At 38.9% G+C, this 23,953-nt stretch overlaps 1 protein-coding gene across 2 annotated transcripts in view; it reads right to left on the bottom strand.

Moving 5' to 3' along the window:
• Nucleotides 1-23,953, bottom strand: part of EXOC2 (exocyst complex component 2) — a 147,316-nt gene that overhangs the window by 115,663 nt on the left and 7,700 nt on the right. Inside the window, exon 1 of one of the 2 annotated variants that reach the window (XM_057373900.1) lies at nucleotides 10,397-10,494. The exons of the other annotated variant lie outside the window; for it this stretch is intronic. The gene's annotated coding sequence lies outside the window, so the exon portion shown is untranslated. Of the gene's footprint in view, nucleotides 1-10,396; nucleotides 10,495-23,953 lie in introns of those variants that run through there. 2 annotated transcript variants of the gene reach the window in all.

The following is a 23,953-nucleotide window of genomic DNA, read 5'->3' as shown; positions in this document are numbered from 1 at the left end:
CGGAATGAGCATACCACAGTAAATCTCAACACATTACAAAAGCACTGCAGCACTGAGATGCTCTATTATTATTTTTAAACAGCAATTGCTTTCATTTATTTCAAAGAGTGGAACTCTTTGTAATATGTCATTACTATAAATATCAAGMAAATGCCTGGGAGCTTTCAATTCATTTATAGTATTTCCTCTCCTTATGACAGATGTTAACAGCCAACATGACTAAACTGYTTACTGGGAAGCCTAGCCACTATCCTAATGGGGCAAGTTTCTAAATATATTTGAAAAATATTTAACGCAAATCTGAAAAAAAAATACTTTTCCATTTCACAAAACAAGACAACCACCTCATTAAGAGCTTTTGTTGCAAYTCTGTACACTGCCCTAAAGATAAAACTTATTCTTTACAAAATACGTATTACACATAAAATAACACTTTTTCAAAAACAGCTSTCTTCCTGAAAGACCGATTCTCATGCAGACAAGGAGAGATTGCAGAAATAAAGCTTTCTATACAAGMTATTTCCTCTGAGGAGCCAGACTCACTGAAGAGGTTTCAACAAGATTCTTTTTCACAATGGACAATCTTCTATACTAGCAGAGGTCTTCTTCTATCTTTATTCTTCTCCACCCTTTTTTTACATTTAATTTCCTCACAGTATCTCCCCAACAATTTAATGTGGCTATCTGATTGACTGCTCCCATGATCTTCCCCATATTATTCTATTATTCTGTCATAATTCTTGTCATAAAGCACAAGGAGTTAGAAAACCTCTGCAAAGACCACCTACTACAAAGTCATCTTGAAAAATGCCTTTCATAAACAACATCTTTGTCTTTATACCAGTCTCTCAAATAAACTGTCCTCTCACAAAGGTTCGGTTAAAAAAAAAAATCCAGACAATTCTGAGTGTTACATGCTTGTTAAAGAGAGGACATCTTCTCTCTTTAGCCTAAGAAAAGCCACTGTAAAATAAATAACAAAGCAACGAAATATGGCCCAGTATGAGGGAAAGCACAACTCTGTTTGGTTTGGGGTTTTTTTTAAGCTTTTTAAGATTTCAGTTTAAAGTTGGTTTGAAATAAGAGTTCGTATATAGGTTTCCTCATTCAAACCATTCTGTCCCTTAAATGGAGAAACACAAAATAAAATAACAGCAGCTACCATACTTGTTCTGTAAAGCAAAACATTACTTTCTACTACACTCTGGAAGTTCCACCAAAATATGAAATACATGAACAACCTTCAGGATTGAAGTATATCAAATTGACTGGTAATTTTAAATCCCAAAGGAAAACTACAAACRTCATGAAAGCATAGAACTTTGGAAGATGAAGAATAATATGCTGCCACCTTAAAAGTTTCACCAGTGGGAAAAATTAGTTGAAGTRTTTTAAAACAGTTTCTGACTTCTTAAACAAAATAGGAAGAAAGTTCCAGTAAATGACAATTAATTTTAAAATTTCCAGTGCTACTTTGTCACAGACACTGAACTTAAAAGATTCTCTTGGAGGAAGGCAGGCTCAAGGTCAATGTAAGTGCCATGGTCATCTAGCAAAGAGAATCAAAGCTGCCAAGAAGGGAGGGCAGAAAAACCCAATTTGTCATCATTGAGAAAGGCTAGGTTACAAACAAGCATTTAAGCCTTTGCGTATCAAATATTTATTTGTTCTCACATATATGTGACAGAATACAATTAAAAAAAAAAAAAGAGGCAGAACAGCAAAACATCACCCCTGTGCAAATCACAGAATGCCTCAGATGTTGTTTACATAAAAAGAAACACAAGAAAACCAATCTGAAGGCAACAGGTGARTTACACTAGCATCACAGCATTAAATGATATCCAAATGAAAAGATTTATGATATGCCTTTTAAAACAAGCAGTAAATACTCACATTCCATAATGTAGGTGATRGCCTTTTCACCTTACACTACACAAACTTGTGTTTCTAGTACATAAAGCTAGTAATTTGTTTTCACTAGAAAACCCAGAGAGTCCCCTGAGCACAACACACTATGACAGAGTCAGTGAAKGGACACAGCAAATGACCCCAAGAACGACAAAGCAAAATATTTCCTAGATGTTTGCACTCAAAACCATTACAAAATGATGAAAACCACTATTACAACCTTTTCTGTGCTTTATCTTCCCAACAAYATAAATTCAGACAGACAATCTACATAAACCAAGAATTAAAAGCATCCAAAAAGCAGCACTGTGAAAATAACTGACATTTATTAACCCCTCTGGAGATCTTCAGTGCCCTAGAATTTCCACAGCCTTCAACACTGCATTAATAATATAAAATCCATTCCTGCAAGCCTGCCAGAAAAGACTGGGAAGTGAATAAGCTAAACAATGCTGAAATTCCAAGTGATATTAAGAATCTACACATGTTTATTTAAATAATAATAGAAGACTTGTCAATTTAAACAAGAAGTGSTCACGAATCTTACATTTAGGGGGAAAGAAACTCTTCATAACACCACTAAGCTACTTATAATGAAAAGATGAACAAACAAAAAAAAGTGGGTAATTTCACCGTCAGACAGAAAAAACAAAGCCTCATTTGTCTTGCCCTGTCATATCCGGCGTGTTGATTCAAGCCAATATTAACACTGACAAACATGTTAACCTACAGGACAACGTTACATGTCACAATTCAGTTCCAATTTGGGAAGATGCGCAAGTTTTGCGACAGACAGGGCAAACGACAAAAAACAAAAGACTTGGAATGTTATATGATCCCCTGTGCTTTCTCAAAAGACTCCTGAATATTCCAATCAGCCACAAAGGGCACACTAGAGATTTTAGTTTTAGGGCGGCCAAAGAACGAGCGGAGCAGTTTTGCCTTCACAACAGCCACCCTCACATGTTGCCTCAGTATCTCAGAGGTCCCGCTTTMCTTAGCCCAGCAAGGTACATCTTCATGGCGATGTATCTTGACAGAGCAAAAGCAAAATAATCACAGCACTCAGCGGTGCCATTAACGTTTCTGAGTCACAAGGGATTAAAAGGCTTGGACCCGGGGCAGATGCTGGGAGAGCCCTCGGCAGAGGAGTTCAGCGCCTGCCGCAGCCTCGGCTGCAGCTGCGAGGGATTGACACCGCTGACGGTGGAACCCGGCTCGGGAGAAACTCCGGGCACAGTTCCGGCATCCGAAATAAATTAAAGTAAACAGTGTTGCTCTCTCTCATCCACCCTGTTAGCAGCCTCTCGGTTGAGCTGGAGACCACACACTCAGACCACACAGCACCAGCTGAACTCACTCGCACGCAACATCTAGAAGCTGTCACTCTGCTGAGGTATGAGGAGGAAAGAGGGGGGCTGGAGTGCGAGAGTGTGTGTGTGTGTGTGTGTGTGTGTGTGTGTGTGTGTGTGTGTGTTTAAAAAAGCTGCTTGCTCTCTCCTCCTATCATTACAGCTGGTTATGTTTTGTGTGGTTGGGAAGGAGGGAAAGAAGGGAGGGATAAGAAAAAAGACCTATAAACCTCACTAAGAAAACATACTGGTCTTGGCCTTTTGTAGTAATGATTTGCACTCCTCCTGTACTAGTTTAGTAGCTGATGAAGGGCTAACAAAGCATCTATTTAACATCAATTAACCTTCTATCTATCACATGTCAAAAAAAATTCCCAAAAACTAGACCAGTATAAATCCATTTCCTAGTACATTTAAAATGATAGCATCCTGTGTTTTTCCTTATAAAGGAAAAACACCTTTATATTGATCTATTTTTACATCAGGAGTTTTGAGATGTTATTTATTTGGAAAGGGTAGAGATTCCCCACAAAGAATAATCAACCACACAGACGCCATTATGACATCAAAACGCTGAGTTTTCTCCAAAAACATTCCATTGTAAAATGAATTTTTATTCATTAGCATCRTACACCATAAACAACCCAAAGGAAGTTAATGAGCCTACATATAACACTGAGTTTGCAACTCAGCAGCAAGAAACAGAAATAGCAAACCACTAAAAATAGATTAAAACCAACAATAACCTATAATAGAGATGAACACAGACTTTTAAAATGGGGGGGCGTTCTTTGTTTCTTTTAGCTCAGAAAATAATTTCATCTGCCAATTATGTCACCTGTTCAAACAGAGAGAGCTGAATAAAACGTTTGAAGACTCATAAAATCTATTTCAGTGAATCTACTTAAAAAAAAAAGAAATGTTTCCTTCCCTCCACTCTGCTGCTATGAACACACACAACTCCTCCATCAAGCTCACCAGCGCACAAATTTAATTTAATACATACACATCTGGACAGCCCAGAACCACAGTCACATTTTCACCTCAGGTCAAAATCTTTTAACCTAAGTGACAATGACAATCCCCAAGTGACACTGTTAAACAAAACCATCAATATTACAACAATYCAAATGTCATTAACAGCCTTCTAAACTTGGATGAAGATATTTTTGTTTGTGAAAACCTAGAGAAAAGTTTTTTTTTTTTTTAATTCACCTTACAAAATACATTAAAAAAAAAAGTTGGCCTCGAAGTACCATAACTTCACACTGAAAATAATTATTCCCCAATTTGTTAATTAAGTCAACATGCTGGTTATATTGGTTCTTGAACGAAAACTTTTGGTGGTATATTCAATGTTAGAGCACCTATTCATTACCAAGATTGAATTTAAGTTTCCTGAACATCTATTTTGATGACACCGACTTGCCTAGAAAAGGGCAGTAGCGTAGAATATAGTTAAAGAAAGTCTGAACACAGATGTTTCTCCCCAAAATTTCCACTACTTTCATTACAAATTACACTGCAACTCCCCAGAAATTAATTTATCTACTGGTTAAAAGCTTCTGTATTTATTATATGACACATCACTATAATCTAGCAACATTGTAAAGAAAAGTCCTAAGCATCTATATATAAACATATATATATATAAAAATCAACTCAGCTTTATATAAAACCATATCACACATGGCCATAAATCTCCCATTAATTTCTAAATTCTCACAAAGCACATCTTCCTACATCTGGTTCTACCTCCAACATTCAGCAATGTTTGCTTCATCCAGAAGTCATTATCCTACTCTCCTGCAGTTAAGCCATTCATTCCTCCCTTGTTCTAAAGTTATTCATAATTTTCTGTACATCACTTTAGTTAATAGGAAAATAGTAAAAAATTTAATACCCTCATCATCCCTCAATCTTATGTTATTCACAGGCAGAAATTTGAAAACAATACTTCAAGCATCAAAAACTTTCAAATATGTTTATGCAAATGTATTCAGAAAGATACAGAAGTTCAGAAAAATAAACTAAGTAAATCCCACAGGGATGATTTTTTTTTTTTTCTAGAGAAAAGAAACAAGACACTACGGATTTTTTTTCTAAGCTCTGTAACTATGCACAATATTCTTTACAAAAACACTGTATAACCACTGTAATTACACATTTCACATGCCTGAAGTTTTAACTTGGATGCTTGTAGGTAGGACCGCAACACTAAATTTAACATTTACTGTGTGACTTTCTTGGCAGTTCCTTTTGTTTCAAAAATATTTAGAAGATGTGACATTAACTTGTGTTACTGAGATTTCTGTATTTTTCATGTTCTCTCCCTAACACCTCTTTTTGGCCTTTACTCAGGGAAGAACTCAAGMCATACGCTAGAGCATTTTTCTCAATTCACATGGTCCAACACACACTCAAGTACTTCTCTGATAGTGTGTGCACAGGTATTTTTTTTAACAAAAGCCTGCCTTTGCCTTACATACTCTAAATCTTTATTTCTACTCATCCACCTAAAATCCTGTCTCCTGTATGGAACTACCATGCTTTCAGAATAGTGAGGTTGTCTCATGAGAAACACAAGCTCCCCTGCCTTCTCAGCTAATGAAAAGGAAACATGAGAACAACTCATCCACTATATAGAGATCTTCCAAATTTTTTATCTGAAATCTAATGTGCAGATTCCCAGCAAGAAGCAAGGTATACCTGTTAAAACCACAGTAAGATTTGTTTGAAATGACACAAGACTCATGGAATTCTTAAACAGAAAACTGAAAGTAACGCTTTTTAAAATTGAGACATAAGTATCACAATAAAAACAGTTTAGTTTGTCCTCAATACAAAAGTGACTATTTAAGAAGGAACTTCTGCTTAGCATAGCCCTAAATCTTTAACTAATGCAGGCTTTCTGATGAACTTCCAAACACGGGATACATCACTTTTGGGTTATGAACAATGTCAAAGGAAAACAAAAAAAAAAAAACAGTGAGTCCAAATATACCTAAAAATCCTTGTTTTATACTGTAATCTGATCCACAGACACTTTTACACAGTAAGAAACCCCACTGGTTTCTGCAAAATATAGCCTATGCTCTGCCTTTGAGAATAAAACTGAAAATCTGAGAACCTGCAGTTCCGTCAAGGTCAAGGGAAAACCAGACCCATTAAGGACTTAGTGTCTCAGAAACTTTGTTTTCCTTAAAAACAAAGCAAACAAAATCAGAAAGGAAACATGGGCTTTCACACTCATCACCAGGTGTAATCACAGTATTTTCTAATGAAAACTCTGGACACACTTTTTGCAGTTTAATAACAGCTATAGTCAAGAAAAGGCTACACAGACCAAGTTCTTTTTGGCGAAAAAGGACTAAATACTTCCAAAATAATATAAAAAAATTCAAATACAAAGAATTTCTCCAGAGAAGTGAGGAGTGAACGACTTGGTGTTTAGAATACTACATACCTTTCCCTATGCAAAGCCCATAATACAGCAATCACACAATGAACCGTTATTTGCAGGCATTTCTGTCATTAGTTGGTTTCTAAACAAGTTGTTTTAGGGGGGTTTTGAGGGATTTTTCCCCTCCAGAATACCACAAAAATGATTTTTTTTTCTCCTTGCTGCCTTTCCATTCTCCTTACAACTTTTGACACTGGGAGAATAATCTAAGTGCCTTTGAAYAGAAATGCTGATTGAAATTCCCTAAAATAATTTTCAGGGTAAGGTACAAAAATTTTAATCAGCCAGATTTTTGAACTCATCCTTTGCAAGCTGTAAACACAGACCTTTGCTTTCATGTTCAGCAGAAAAGATAAAACATTCATCTGACGTGACCGTGCTGTGCATGTGCTGTCTCATCACCCCTSATCCTCCAAGCACCTTTACAAACAAGGCTCCCTCCATTACCAAACACCATATTTCTCCCCTGGGAAAAGTAATTTGAAAGACAATGTTGCAGAGCCTAGATTTACAGAATGTAGGTGGTCTAAGACGGAAGGTCAAAGTTAAGCTGAAGAGCTAACATCTGACTTCTGCTAGAAGATACCAATTCAGCTGTTTTCAAATTTTGAACCTTCAGCTGGCTTTTAAATACAGCAGTACGYTCCATCCTGTCTGAAAAATTCACATAGAAAATAAATATGCTGTGATATGTACAGTCTTCTGAGTACTATTTTCCACTCCATGATTGTAAAATGAAGTATTATTCACTTCTCCTGTGGAAGATTTTCTTCCCGTTTGCATAAATAAATAGTGACCTACAGTCATTCAAAATACATGCAGGCAGTGTCTGCATGTGCTTCACGGGCTTTTGTCCTGGTGTACAAAACTCTAACTGTGTATTACTTTATGGATTCTTTCCACAGTTGTCAGAATCTGTGTTTTTAAGAACACCTTTTATATTCAGTCTTCTGTCACCATCCTATCGAGAAAAATAGGGGGTTTTTTTCATTCTTGGTTGCTTTTGTTGCTTTTTGTTGGTTTGGTTTTTTTAAGTGAAGTTGAAAAGCCGAAAAACACAGAATAAACAGMATTTAAATAACTCAAAACTGATGTTTAGTTTCAAGCACAGTGATTAAGACTTACTGAATTTACAGCTAATCATAGCTATATTGAGAGAAATTGGTTCAGTATGGTTAAACATAACATAGCTAAAGGTCTTGATTAATAAAAGAGGTCAGTGGTCTCTGCCTTTCTAGTCAATCTACTTATTTTGCTTTAGTCCAGCTTTTCTGGGAAGAGCAGCGTAATAAAGAATGGACTGGATCAGTGGGTACAGTTTCTTTCTTACAGGACCTCTGGAAAACAATTGGTGAATTATATATTTTWATGTCTTTATTGTCCGGGTGTGCCTCAAATGCTCTCAACAGCTAGCATGAATACCTTGCTCATGCTCACAAGAAATCCTAATTTTTTTTTTTTTTTTTCCTGTTCAAGACTTAGAACTTTACATGTCAGGTTTTTTTAATTAATTTGGAATTTCATTAACTTAGACTGCCACTCAGCTCTAAAATATCAAGAAGCAATTACAGCATTAAAAGAAAACTCCAACTATCAAATCTTTAAAAATACTGTAATTTATTGAATGAAGGCCATAAAAACACAAGACAACTTTAATTTTTTTTTTAAAAGCCAGCGTAAGTTTGATGGATAACAAGCTTTTAATTGCTTCAAGTCTGACACATCCTAAAAAAATTGTTTTCCATAAAGAACACCCTCCTTACCATTACAAGTTAAAATAATTTTCACTAAGATAAGTCCAACCAGTACAATGAAAATAACTGCATCTGTTCTAAATGATGTTGCAGAAAATAGAAATCCCATCTAAGTAAAAACACTGTTGTCCAAGGAATGGGCATAAATCACAAAACCCGTAAACTAAGCTATCCATGGGAAAAGAATCAGCAACAAGACATGCCTCTTGCTGCTTCAGTGCAAGCCGTGATAAGATTCAAAATAGTGAAGTAGGAATTACAAAGCTTTCCTTCTTCAGGTGAGCAGTATGTAAAGGAAGAAAACAGACCTGTTTTTCTAAGCCACAGGTTTATTTATAGTCCTTTAATTGTTCTGACAACTTTATCATAAGCAAAAACAAATTCTCAAAAGCAAAAACAAAACAAAGTTTATAGTAATGAAATGCAGAGAAATCACTAAAGAAGAAAAGTGACTGTTTACTTGTTCTATGAACGATCAGAAAACCTGGAAAACTGAAGTGAGATTATGATTTTAACTATACTTTAAATAATAAATATTTGGTGTTTAGATTTCATCTGATGTCCTGTCAGAGCTGGGATTGCTTAATATTTTACTGGCTTTCAACTCAAAGCTTTCTAGTCTATGGCTAGAAGCTGTTAACCAGCAAGAGCAAGGAAATTGCAGGAAACAAAGCAAGGGGAAAAAAAAAGGAAAAGCTAACAGGGTAGAAGGAAAACTATTTGAAAAAACAGTAAGACTSGACAGAATGGGAAACTCCCTTTTGGAAACAAGATCATCCCAAATTTCAGACATGTACCACTAGCTAAGAAATCATTTTCAGGTTCCTAATTAAGGTATTGAAGYGGCAAGGAGGAAAGATGTTTGGTCATCCTGCTCACAGACACTTCTGACTGCAAGGCAGTCCAAACGAGGCAGAAATATAGAACTGGGTAGGAAGTTAAAAAAAAAATTACACCCCAGAGAAGTGTAATACTTCCAGACAGATATGAATGAAAGCAACCATCTCTCAATCAGTATGTTATTCAACTCCTTACACTTTCCTTACTCTGTTACTTTCTTATTACAATTGCCTAGGCACTCAGCCATTTGGGGGACTTGTGTATGAAATTACACATTTACCACTAAATGAGAAGTTAAAAACAAAAGAAATTTAAAAAAAAAACTCAAAAAAACAGTCCTGCGAGTAACCAGATTTCAGAAATCAGACTTCACCTCTCTCCCCTGCTTATTTCCTTTATCCCCCACCCAGCGCACCTACACTTCACTGAGCCGCATGACTCCATCACCTCACATAGGGCGGACTGGATGATGTCAGAAGCCTTTTCCAGCCTAACTGACTCTGGGATTTCGCACAGCACTGGCCCAGCCCGTGCAGCCGAGCGGGCCCAGGAGCCCTCCTCCCCCAGGCTTCTGTCACATAGGTGACACAGAGGCAAAGGCCACGGAGCCGCCGCCAGGCCCTGGCTCGAAGCAACAGCGCCAGCAGCGCCGCCAGGCCGGGCCCGACCTCGCCCAGGACCATCACCCAGCAGGACACCGTGTGCTCCCGGGGGAAAGCGCAGGCGGCAGGAACCCCCTGCCCTGCCGGCGATGCCCCGTCCCCTGGCAGGGGGCTGGGGAGGAGGAAAAGCTGCTGCAGCCGGGAAGTCACCGGGGGAGACAGACGGAGCCCAGCGACGCCCCCTGCGCCCCAAGAGCCACCGCCGACAGCTACGTCCCCACGGGGCCGGGGCGGGGACGCGACGCTCGACCCCGCCCGGGGAGCGGAAGGCGGGGGAGGCCGGAGGGAGGGGGACGACCTCCGCCCCGGAGAGGCGGGAGGGGGGAGAAGGGAAGGAGCCGGAGCTGTCCCGCAGCGCCCGGCGGGGGCCGCACGGGGCGGGGGCCGGGGCCGGGGCTGGGGCCGGTCACTCACCGCCCGCCGCCACCGCGATCGCATCCGGCACCTGCGGCCGCCCCGCTCCGCCAGCCCCGCCGCGCCCGCCGCCAGCAGCCACCGCCAGCCGCTGCCCGAGCGATCGATGCAGCGCCGAGACACCGAGGCGGCCGCTCCCGGCACCGCCCCACGGCAGCCTCGCCCCCTCACAGAGGCCCCGCCCTTCCTCTTTCTTCCTTCATTTCTTTTTCCTTTCCTTCCTGTCTTTAACCTTCCCGATTTTGAGTTGTAGGTCCTGAAGGCGTCGGGAGAACCCGGGAGTTGGTTGCCTCATTGATAAGGAGCTCCTTGTTAGCTGCAGCAAGGGCTACAATGGCAGGACCCRAGGGAATGGCCTGGAGTTGTGTCAGGGGAGGTTTAAGTTGGGTGTCAGGAAAAGGTTCTTCACCAGRGRGTGGTTGGGCACTGGAACAGRCTCCCCAGGGCAGTGGTCACAGCMCCAAGCCTGASAGGGTTCAAGATGAATTTGGACAATGCTCTCAGGCACTTGKTGTGACTCTCAGGRTGTCCTGTGTAGRGCCAGGGGTTGRACATCAATGATCATGTTGGCACCTTCTAACTCAGCAGATCCTGTGAATCTGTGAACAACAGTAATAAATAATAAGAAAACCACCGCTGAGCACTGTCCCTATGGGCAGAAACTCATCCAGCGGTAGCGTGGGGTACCTCAGCCTGCGGTGCAAGGAAAGCTGCCCGGGGAGCTCATGGAGTGTCCCTCTCCACAGACATTCCAAACCCACCTGGATATGTTCCTGTGTCACCTGCTCCTGGATACGTTCCTGTGTCACCTGCTCAAGGTGACCCTGCCTTGGCAGGGGGKTGGACTGGATGATCTCCATAGATCCCCTGAAACCCCAACTGTTTTGTGATTCTGTGAGCAGAGGTGGGGAAGGAAGGGTGGAAAACAAGGCCCAGGCACAAATGCTCAAGTTCTGTCAGTCCTGAGTAATGTAAATCTGTCCTCCTTTTGTGATCAATCAGTAAAAATGTTTCTTGCTAAACCTGTTGTCTGCCTGCAGGGGCTTTTTCCTTATGGAAAGTATCAGGAGATCTCCTTTTTCACTTTTTACTGCTATTGTTTGATATTTGGTTGGAAAAGCCAAATACAGACAAAATGTTACTGGGAAGAAGAGGGAAAGCAGTGAGAGAAAAAAAACAGGAAATGAAGAATCCACTCCTCGGTTTTGCCAACCCAGCCTGAAGCAAGATATTAATGGAAAAACAAATTACCTTGCATAAAACCTTAGAGAAGCTAAGAACTATAAAAAGCATTATGGCCAAATCCCAAATTTTCCTCACCTTTTTTCATATGTTAAAGCCACTCAGGTTAAATTAGTGGAATATTTCATCACATGAATAAGCAATACTTTTCTGACTCACTGTTCTATTCTGTAAAACATTACACAGTATCTTTTTGGGAGAAAAAGAAAAACAAATGGTACCTATCTTTTCTCTAATTATTTCCAAAGTTGTAACTAGGAACTCTGCAGTTTTCTGCTGAGATTCAATGCAGAAAATTAGCTCCTTGGCTCCCCCAAGAAAAGCAAAGTTGATGTGAGATTAAAAAAAAGTGCAACTATTTGCCACCTATTTCAATATTATATTTTTCCTCCATGACAGCTTGTTTGAATTTTCTCATTGAAAGCTTGTCATGAGATGTGCCAAATAAAACCTCTCTTTGATTGGTTTGTTGGATGCAGAAGGCCCCACCTAGCACTCTGCATACCTGAGTCCCAGCCCAATGCCCTCTTGAGAGTGGATACCTGTTCCCAAAAAGCCCATTGATTTCTGTGGGAGTCCAAAAAGGGGATTGTCTACTCAGAACATTTTGTAATAAACAGCCATGAGTTTAGCTTTAGTTTAAGTGATGAATTTCAGTGCCAAACTGCAGTGCGGTTGCAGGCTTCATTGAATATTCACCTCTGTTGTAAATGAAAAGACCCTAAATGGGTGAATCATTAAGAAGAGGGAACCTGAACTTGAAAAGAATCAACCTGCCCAGTGTTAATCCCCCAAGAGAGGAAAAGCTGGCAGAACTTTTGTTTGTGAAAATGTCACTTAGCCTCTAGACATTTTAAGCTGYTGTTTCTAAAAGGCTGCTCAGGTTCTTTAACGCAGATCGTGGTCCTTGGGAATTTGTCAGAACAGCCCAGRCAGGCTAAGCTCTGCAACAACAGAAGCCTTATATCAGGCATATGTATTTTCTTCACAGGCATCCACACAGGCAAAGCCTCCTATTTCCACAAGCAGCATCCAGGAATCTTATGATTTGTAGAGGCCCTGGATAATATTGTTGATGAAGARCTTCCTGTGTGGTGCACTTTGTTGAATCTGCTGTGGGTGGTTTCCCCAGCTGATGTTTAGTGACCGTCACCTACCCCTTCAGCGACTCCAGAACAAAGCTGACAGTGACTGACTGCAGATGTGACGCTCTGGAGAAAAGAAACACCACCCCACATATCTCTTTAGAACAAAAGGGAGAAAACTAGTGTGGTTTAAAAAAAAAAAGTAAAACAATCTTTGTCCCACATATATATATATATATATATATTACAGTGTATATACCCTAATATATAGTATATATTTGCTGTCATATAGAATGCTGCTAATATAAATACATTACTCTATGGAACTACAGATGCTTTTAAAGACATTAATCTATGCAGTTAAAACTGAGGAAAAAAGTGACAATTTGTAATGTAATGATCTAGTAAATAATAAGTATTATACCTCATAGAGGTCACAAGAGTAATTGCTCATTCATGCCTTTTTCTAATCCATTTATGCAGACTTGACAGTGATCTGTAAACATTACATCTCTCTACAAAGTTGGGTAAACAGATTTGAAAGCCAGAGATATTATTATGATCATCGTGTCTAACCTGAATATTGAAAGCCATAGAATTTCCACCAGCCAAGGTCTTTCTGTAGTTGCTTTTCAAAAAGACATCTTCATTTTATTTTAGAGAATAAAATTTATTATTTATAATTATTTATTTTGAGGAAATGGCAAATCCATCATTGCACTTTTGAAGATTTCTCAGTGGTTACCCTAACAAGTACCACACTACCTTAACTTGTAAAAAATAACTGATAGAAATATAAATGTTGTTTGAAAAGGTAAATTCATCTTGCTGCAGCATCTGTCCATTGCAAGCCTGCTTCTTGTTAAAAGAAATATCTTCCTTTTGAAGATGTTTGTAAAATGCAGCAGATTTACTCCTTCACCTTCTCTTGACAAACTGTATGGATTAACTTTTATTCTGCAGTGTATAAATGCCTTTCCAGAACTGTTTTCTAAATGCCTTCAAGCTTACAGCTATTTCCTAAATTTTTTTGACATGTGGACATCCAAACCAGACCTCTTCCTACTTCTGTTTAAATTTGTGAGGTGAATATTATAACCAGGGAAATCTGAGCAACAGAAAAAAAGCTAAGAAGCATGGGATTGAAAATGATCTTAAGAAATCACCCTTTCTAGTCCTTTCCCTTGCTCCATGAGTGGATCAACTACTCTTTTGTTGTAACATAACTGTTTTTTCAATCTTGTTCTTAAAGGCTTCCCAGTATGGTGCTTTTGCCATCTCCTCAGGCAATCTTTCCCAGTGTTTCTCTACCCTTATCACTAGAGTCTTTTTTTCTAATGAATGCTCTGAATGTATCCCCTACCGCAATTTCAGTCTATTAGTGCACGGTCTGTCTTTGCTGGCCTGGAGAACAGACTCTTAGCTTCCTCCCTGTAGCAGTCTTTTCCATATTTAAAGGTCCTCTATCTTCTTTTCCTTGTTTTTCCAAACAGTCCCATTAATATCCTGATATTTAATGTTTTCTGGACTGGTAATCGAGATTGAAGTCCCCTGCACTCTTCTGCAGACCCCCAATGTCTTTCTGGAAACACAATTCCTCAAGTCAAGTATGACTCAGGTATAAAACTTGTGAAAATTCAAGCTGCACCATGGGGTAGCAGAGCAAAATAATTGTTTTGCCTATTTTGCAGGCTGTTTTCCTGTTTCAACCCCATTTGTATGGCATTTTCCTTTTTACAACAGCACAACAGTGGTGACTCGTGCTGTGATTCACCCTACATTTTTTCTAGGCTACTGTAATCCTGTTTACTTTCCCCCTTCCTGTATCTGGGGAACTGATGATTCTATGCCTATTGCACCTATTGAATACTTTCTTTTGYGTTTTTCTTTAAAAAAAATCCCCATCACAAGTTTGACAAATTCTCTCTGAATTCTAATTCCATCCTCTAACACTCTTTCATCTGCTTTCTTCTTTACATCCTCTTTAAATGTATCAAGTTTAGTCTCTACTCTGTTCTTTGGATATTTTATAAGGAGTATCAGATATGGGATAGACCCTTGAGACACCTTTTCAATACACCTCTCCCTTTGATAATTGCCCCATTTTGCTACCTCTTCCTCAGCCCTGCCTTTTCTGACACCAGGGATTTTCAATTAGGATCATATTGTCTTATTCACAAGAAACATTGTCAAGAGCTTTACTAAAATAAAGATATATGACTTTTTAGTACTTCTCTCCTTTGTACAACACCTATTACCTTTTTGTAATAGGATGTCCTATTGGCTTAATAGGGCTTGTTCTTGACTAATTTGTGTTTATCATTATTTGTCTGCTTGTAATGCATACAGATGGTTTGCTTCATAATTTCCACAAACTGAACCTACCTGATTTCACCAGATCCTTTTTCTATGTSTACATAATTTCAAGCCTGCTTGAAGAGGGGGCTGTTTCCATGACCATGTTGTATCTTCTGAACTGGAGATCAGTAATCTGCCAAAGCCACGGCAGTAGAAACAAGAGCAGAGCAAAGAACAAATCAATAATCCTTCACAATCTTTCTTCACCTCATTGGTTCCACTTCCCTTTGTTTTCTTGACCCATCAATGGAACATCACTGTAGATGTTGGTTTCTAACAATTGCCATAGATTTTATGACAAATTCGTACAGGTATTTCAATTTCAAAGTAGATTTCCTGCATTATATTTTGCTCCCCAGACCAGCTGCTTTCTGCTTCCTCCTAAATTGAAAATCACSTGGCTCTCTGTTGTCAAAACAACATCCAGGAACTGATCTCCTTAAATCTTATGGTTCTATTTCTTTTTGTAATACATAGGTACAGAAACAAATTCTTTGGCCTTGGCAGCATTTTGATCATTCTCTGGGAGCTGAAGCCAGAAACTTTCATTATGAAGTGAAATAYATTTATCTTCACTGAAAGGCGAGAGAAAAAGAAACAACTTACTGATCAGTGTTTTCTCCCAGATGATTTCTGGTATGCTTCAAGAGAARCAACATATAAATTAATGCACACAATATTTTGAGTTTTCTTCCAGAWCATGTACAGTCACTTTTTCCACATCAAACAAAAAATATAGTCTTTGCRCTTTCAACCATTTCCAACAGTACACAAAATTCTCTCACTCTTTTACTTTCTTGGCTAACACCACCCTAATTCTTCCCTTTCAAGACTTATCCAAGGAATCTGTGCACTACTGACCCAGAGGCATTGTTTCTCTAAACAGCACCAATGAAACAAATTACTAAATTACTTTGTGCAGCTAAAAATACTGAATGCTATATACCACAGCTCTGTCAAGGGTGTCACTACCAAGTTGCATCAGTTTAAATTGCATCTTGGGACCAACCTTTCTGTACTATGTGTATTTTAGAACAAAAAATGGGGGAAGTTGAAATCTAAACCAGCTTAAAATTTTGCCATGTTTCTTTCTCAAAGGAAAAAAAAATCCCACTTCTAAGACTATTTGGCATGTTTTGTCCCTCAGATTCCAGGTGAGGTTCTGTTTCTCTTTTCCACAAGAATAAACTGTGGCACAACTGCTTTAATTTCCATACTTTTGGTAATAAGCAGTGAAAAGCTATTCATCAGATATTTTTTCRGACTTCTGAAATCATGTTGAGTGAGGGCAGAGATCAGATCTCCTGTTCTGAATTGAACTGTACCCAGAGGACAGTTCATTGCTGCCTGAGCACCCCAATTCCCCTCCACTGGAAAGGAGAATATCTCTGCTCCAGTAACAGCCAACACTTCCTAATGTGTCCTAGTGAAAAATCAACTGGAGTAACAAATAACTATTATTTAATTATYAGTTGGGCTCATTTTCATGGAACCAAATAATTTCCCCCACTTGCCCCATTCAGTGTCTCTGCAAAACTGTAATTATTTTTAAGGAAATGGTACAGGAATTCTAGTGTTTAATAATACAAATAAAGATTCTGTCTATTACTAAATACCTTCTTGCTAGCTTTTTTTTTTCCCTTTCTGTATAATTTTCCTTATCTGTCCCTGTCTTCGTCTTTCCTCTTTTCTTTCTCCTCCCAACTGTCTGATCTCTAAGTCTCCTGGGGTGAACAAGAAAAGGAAAATTACAATATAGGGCTTGGACAARGGGGATGGAAATAGTAAAAAGCAGATAGATAAGCTATGCAATCTGGACCAAGTATAACTGGTCTTTGAAAACTTAACTTTTTAGATCGTTTGCATTCAAGTTAGTATTATAACTATGCTGTTAGCAAGAGGTTGTATTTTACATCAATTAGATATAATTCTGAGGTTCCTTTTAGAGACAAAAATTATTTTGATATCTCAGACCAGCAATTGACATTAAAATGTGAATCTTGACCTATGCCTTAAGTGTATGATCTAAGGTACCAGATCAGAAAGCTTCATCTGAAACTCATTAAATACATGATAATATTTGATTTTAATGAACTGCAGTTATAGTCTTTAATGTTTCTTAGTGACATTTATTCTTAGAGAAGTCTAACAGGCATTTGGCCTTGACTTCAGATCTACAGCAATTTTCACAGAAATTTCTGAGAAGAATGTTAGCCAATGTTTTAAAACACAGAGGCCTAAATTTAGACTGTTAAATCTGTATTTAGCCCTGCAATGTGCTGAGCTCTTGGGCTGCAATCCAAGAAAGCACTTACTAGTTCCCATTAACTTGAAAACAGTTTCAGGTCTATTATTCACTTTACCAAAAGTACTAAACTCAAATACTTAAAATTAAGCATGCACATTAAGTAGCCTGTTGGACTCAGCCTTATACAGTTCCCCAGTTCTGTTCAGCTCATAGCTGAGGCCCTGACTCACTTTGTTCTTTTAGACACATGTTTTAAAATATTGTTAATATCTGAATACATTTATAATTAATATTCTGTCCTGTTTCTACATTACTATAATAATAGCAACAACAACAACAAYAATAATWATAATAATGAAAGTGATAGTGTTTTGCATGTCCAAATCCTGCTTGTGGGAAATATTAAACCACTTCTGAAAGCCTGATAAAAGTTGCACAGCAGTGATTAAGAGTCGGTTTTCCATATCTGGAAGGGACAGGATGATGAATAGGAGACACTGTAGCAAAGGGCCTTAGGAAGAATTGTAACACTAAAGACAATGAAATATTGGTATATGTTGTTTAGGGAATCCATCGAACCTTGTTTAAGTGGCTGAAGCACCTTCAGGAACAATGCTATTCCTGGAGCTGCAGTCTTTCCTTATGAGTTTCAACATAAGCTTGTGTTTTGCTCTTGCTCTGTTCTTGCTAGCCTTCTATGCTGATGTCCTTACATTTGCCCACTTAGGACCTGTGCCATTTTTTTTTTGTGTAAGTATTTCTAGCCGCAGAAAAAAAGATGGCATGTGAAAACTAGCTAGAATAATTTCCATTCCACTTTTCCATTACCCAAAGCTATYAGCTGCAGTGAAAGGTAACAGCAGTCATGATCTGACAGAAATCCTGGTGTTTTCTTTAAAGGCATTTGCAGAAAAAAATAAGAATCAAAATTAGAGGAGTTATTAGACTGCCACTTGTGAATGTGACAGTTGCTAGTTATTGTTCAGTGTTGTAAGAGATACAACCTTTATGTGCAGTAAACCCACTTCTAAAAGTGCCCCATGTGCCCACCACAAGATCCTTCCTGTTCTCTGCTGTGTCTCAGTTGTGCCAAATSCCAAGCTGATGGTGTGCCTGTGTCCTCAACAAGGCAGAGAAACCCTCATGGTGGAGAGACAGGGMTGAGGGAGCACAGTCTTCTTCCATTTCAACCCATCTTTCCCAATTGATTACAGCTAATCAATTAATTGATAATAGGGCAAAATTACCAGCTGTAAATAAAAAAGTACTCCGTTACTCATTGTGTTACCYTTCATAGAATCATGGAATGATTAGGGTTGGAAGGGACCTTTAATATCATCTAGTTCCAACTCTCMTGCCAAGTCCAGGGACATCTTCCACTAGAYCAAGTTGCACAGAGCCCCATCCAATCTGTCCTTGAACACTTCCAGGTATGGGGCATCCACAGYTTCCCTGGGCAACCCATTCCAGTGCCTCACCACCCTCACAGAAAAAAAAAAAAWTCTAATATCTAATCTAAACCTTTTAATTTGAACCAGTTCCCTGTTGTCCTGTCACTACATGCTCTTATAAAGAGTGTTGCCACATATTTCCTGTAAGTTTTCTTCAGGTACTGGAAGGCTGCAATTAGGTCGCCCCAAAGCTCTCTTTTTTTTCCAGGCAGAACAATCCCAATTCTCTCAGCCCTTCACCTCAGGGAATTTGTAATATCCAGCTGAACCAGAACTCACTGTTAATTGCAATGAGGCACCATATGCGCATGTGAGATACACTTCGGTCGATTGCTGCACAACCCTTAGCTTGGGGCACTTTTTAACTGCCAAAATCAACCTTCTTACTGGGAAATGTATCATGAGGAAGTTTGGAAATGGGATTCAGAACACGCTGGATAGATCCAGTTAAAACCTGAATTTCCCCAATAGGGACATCTCAACTTTTCAAAGGAAATGGGAATATGGGGGAATACTCAGGTTGACATTTTGATTTGAGATTGCTTCTGTTAAAAACCAAATCCCTCCAAAAACACCACCACCAAAATAAACAACAAAACCCCAAAATAAAACCCCACAACAAAACCCCACAAGAAGCCAACCTAACAAAAAACCCCACCCTGCTTATTTCGTAACTTCACTAAAGTACAAGAAATCAGTGGTACTTGACTAAAAAGTCTCCAAATGTCAAAGTTATAGATAAAGCCCTAAAATGGCATCGTGAAAACTCAGAAATAGGAGAGACATTTTGTTTTTAYAAAATTTCTTTTCCTTCAACCTCCAGTTTTATCTCCATTCTGAAAAATATATAAATTCAAATGGTTGGGAAATCTTAAAGCTGTGAGCCTGTAGGTATAAACAGATTCCATCTTCAGTTCATTCTTCCTCTAAATAATTTCTGAGATACAGATCAGAACCTTAATTGCATATTTATTGTTAAACATTTCCTAATGCTGAATTCTGGGAACAAAATATAATTCCCGAAATACTTCAATTGTTGCACTTGGTGCATTAGGAAAAAATTGAACAGGATTGTGCCAACCTTTAATTTTTGCCCACACAATAAAAAATCACCATAAAACAAAATAATTAGGCCTGAAGAGAAAAGAATTATGTAGACTTGAAAATTTGTCAAGGGTTTGGTGAAYTTTTTAAAATCAAAACTTGAAATCTAACACAGGTACTCATGCCCAAGCATGTGCATCTCCAAGCATGGAGGTAGTGGGGACTTACTAATCCTGTCCGCTGTGGAATTACATTCCTGCAGAAATCCAGCGAGGCRAAGCACAACACTAGTGCCAATGGCACATCCAGACATAGCTGAAATTTTCCTTAAGAGTGCAGGGGGGCTGTTTCTCTTTTCCCTCCACACACATTATGTAGCTATTGAACTCTGCAAGACTTGCAAAGAACACATTTTATATTATCTTTTCATTTCCATGGCATCTGTACATTTAAAGTTTCATGCCTCATTGTGTCTGCATGTGATCATCTTGTACATGTATTTAAATTACTTCTCTTGCCTCTGATCTTGAGAGACAAAAGCAACATTGAATTCTTTTTCCATTATATATTTTTACAAAAGAACTACTGTAAAAATTAATCAAAGATATGCTGCTTTTTATTGTTATTTTTTTAATTTTGGGGGTTACTTTTCCTCATATTGCAGTGGTTTTGAAATTGAAACGTTGCACTGCTGAGAAAGTGCCATGAAAATATAACCCACTACATTCCAGGAAAATAAATAAGCAAGGCCACCCAAATTTTCAATTAGTGCTAGTGCAGTATGCAGGAAATGGCTGGAGAACCGTCAAAGGCAGCCTTAGGCTGGGTCGTGGATACGGAACAGTGACAGGAAGGTTTGAAGCAGGAATACAGGCTCAGTGTGAAGATGGCTCTTCTCCAAGGAAAACTGCATACTAATAGGTTAATACTGATTTCCTGAAACATACAGCCTGGGTATTACATGCTGGAATTTACATTCTGACAAAGGCAATTGCTGAGCCTCAAGACTTTGCTTTTTTGGTGATGAAATAACACTAGAAAGTTCAAACTGCATTATATATTTCATGTTTTAAGCTTATTAAACATTCAAAGTACAAACTGTGCACATATTTTTAAGCCACCTGAAATAGCAACAGCCTCACTATTTTGGGAAACTAGTATGAGAAACATTACATTTCAACAGGTCAAGCTTGTTTGGAGTAATCCCAGCAAAAGATACCAAACAAGGTGGAGTGATGCCACTTTTAGAATAAATCTGCCCTGAATCCAGAGTTACTGCCCAATCAAGCAGATACACAAAGTATGAGGAATCACTTTTCCTTTAGCACAGCCTTTGTGGACAAAGTGGTATTTGAAAGGTATCTGGAGACTGAGTTGGACAAAACACTTCAGAGAATAAAAATCTGAAAATCAGAAATGAAGACACTACCTGTCTTTCTGCAAGTCAGAGGAAGAGCTCCCATTGATGACAGAAAATAYTGTGCCAGACCTTCATCCTGAAAGTAAATGCCTAAAACAAGAACAAAATTAATAAAGCAAGGAAACTTAACAAGAAAGATCAGTCCAGCTAAAGAATCCAGCCAACCTTTCCCTACAAGTATTCTCCTATTTCACTCTATCCAGCTGATGTTGTGAGTGTCAGCTGAGGGTGGCACTGTAGCATCACAGGACACCCTCATCCCATCAGCCAGACCCTTGTACTACCTCCGCTGTCTTTACAGAGGGTGCCTTACAAAGGAGCACAAAAAACATGTGCAGCCATGAGTGGAAGTGGGGAAGAGATGATGAGTTTTTCACTGGCATCTGCAGGGCTGAGAGCTTTCTGAGTATCGATCTTAATACCAGCAGCTATGATATTTAATCATGTTTTTATCATARAACTATTAAAGGCACGATCCCGTGTCACGGCCAGCAGCCAGCGGTGCCCAGCCGTGCTGCCCTGACCCCGGGCACCCACTTAAAACACCGGCTGTGCCTCTAGTAGTTGATCATGTTTATTGATGAGGTACAACCATTTTCATATCTTCATTTCTGCATGTTTTTCACTATGGAGAGAACTGGAAGCCATCCTGCAAGTCTTTTTAACAGTTCTAATTGCACCAAAGTCACTGGGAAATCTGCCCAGATAGAGCCTAGCAAAACTGGACCACAAAAAGAGACCCTAATTATTTGCAGTAGGAGGCAGAAACAATCCCCTTTCAGTCCCTGCCTCTCCCTAGGAARTGTTCTGTGGGACTGAATTTGCTGAAAACTACTTGGGGTCCATTGAGTGATGCACTTTCCACTCCTTCTCAGGGAAGCTGTTTTAAATAAGCTGTGTAAAAATTTTAATCAGCACATAGTATTTTAAGTTCTGAGTACCATCCCTACCCTGAAACCTTTTTAGATTAAAGTCAGTAATTGTGTCACTTGCCTATGAAAGAGAAATTAACAGAGCAAGGGAGGAAGTGGAGGGAATTTCAGGAGTTTACATTTGTGTTCACACATAATGGTACATTTTTTGGTCATATGTGATAATTATTTAATCAAATGGAATTTGCCCTGTGGTGTTTCACATGACACTGCTGCCAATCAGCCCAAAGCAAACAAATCTTTCAGGTGGTGAAGGGAGCATTTACTTGTCTCTCTTCTAGAGAGCTGCATGCTGTGAGTGCCGAATGGCACATCTAATATTGCTGAAGTGATCCGTGGGCAGCTATGTGGAACAGACACCAATTCAGTGCAGCATTTATGCATTTTGGGGAGAACAGACAACTTTTACAGGAACTTTGATACCTGCGTAAGGCTGGATATATTTTCAATAAATGTCCTGGACAAGATGCTCTGCTGAACTGAGGACACAGATTTTATGAAAAGGTATTTCTTCCCTATAGGAGAAAGTGCCTCATTTTTTCTTCCACACGAACACTCGATCCATGATAAATGTTTATAAAGTTCCCCTTCACCAAGTTTCTTAACTGCTGAAGAATAAATATTTAAAGAATCACAAATGCTATAATCAAAACCACGTAAGATGCTACAAGAGTGCTCCCTTTTGTACGAAAAAACAAAGGAGCTCAAGCTTGCAGAAAACTTCATTTGGCTGGTTYGAAATCTGATACACTGTACGATACAGCATGTATTATCTTTATGCAGTATTTTTATAACAATACCTTAAATGCCATTGGCTTAATTCTTACCATATTACTATAACAAATCTATGGAAGCTCTGCAGAAGAGYGGTGGAGAGGAGGCTTGGGGGTCGCCTCTGCAGGGTATTGAGGTCTTCAGCATCTATTTGGRGAAGTCCTGGGGGTTAGACCCACGTTTGAGAATAAGGACATGCCTAAGTGCCTTCTCTAAGGATGGGAGAGCCCTTTGCTGACACTCAGGACAGAGACTTTCAATGCTGAACAAATTCATTGGGTGGAATAAGTAATTATTAATACAAATAAATGAAAAAAAAGAAAAAGCATTTCCTAAAGGAAATGGGTAAGTAACACCTGTGACACCTTCAGAAACAGGGGACCACCTGATAGAATCTASCTACCAATTTCAGAAATTTAATTATATGCATGAAGTTGAACAACAAGACTTTTAGCTAAGACATTTGGGTAAAAATTCTGGTTCCATGGAACAAAATGAGATCATTGCCATTTTTGATATGGGGACAGGATTTTTGCCCATCCTTTTGACTTGACACAGGCTGATTTGTAGTCTTCTTCTAACTCCAAATTTGACTTTAATATTAAGTTAAATGACAATTTCCTATGGCCAGTGACCAAGTTATCCAATAATACTTGTTTAAWACAATCAAAATAAAAAAGGTGAAAGTCATGTTATTTTAATGCAACCGATTTGTTTCTTGAATTGTGATCAAATGGGACAGAAGGATCAAGTTGGTCAGCCAAAAATTTACAGTCATTTGGAGGTATTTTGAACACAACCACACACCTTTGCCCAGGTAGAACTTTCTTAATTCTATGTCTTCATCCYTTCTTTCCTTGCCTGCAAGTATTGGGGGAAAAAATAGGGAACAAAAGCCTTTCTACTGAGGAAGGCAGGCAAGTCTAAAGGAAATATAACCACAACACCTCTGGACTCATGGAGATCAAAGCTAGTTTCCTGGTTTCCCATCCAGACCATCATA

This window comes from Malurus melanocephalus, unplaced genomic scaffold (genome assembly GCF_030028575.1).
Source record: "Malurus melanocephalus ecotype Western Australia unplaced genomic scaffold, MMel_1.1 scaffold_209, whole genome shotgun sequence".
NCBI classification, from domain to species: Eukaryota; Metazoa; Chordata; class Aves; order Passeriformes; family Maluridae; genus Malurus; species Malurus melanocephalus.
Note: the sequence above shows the minus strand (reverse complement) of the source record. Positions and strands in the feature narration are given on the sequence as shown.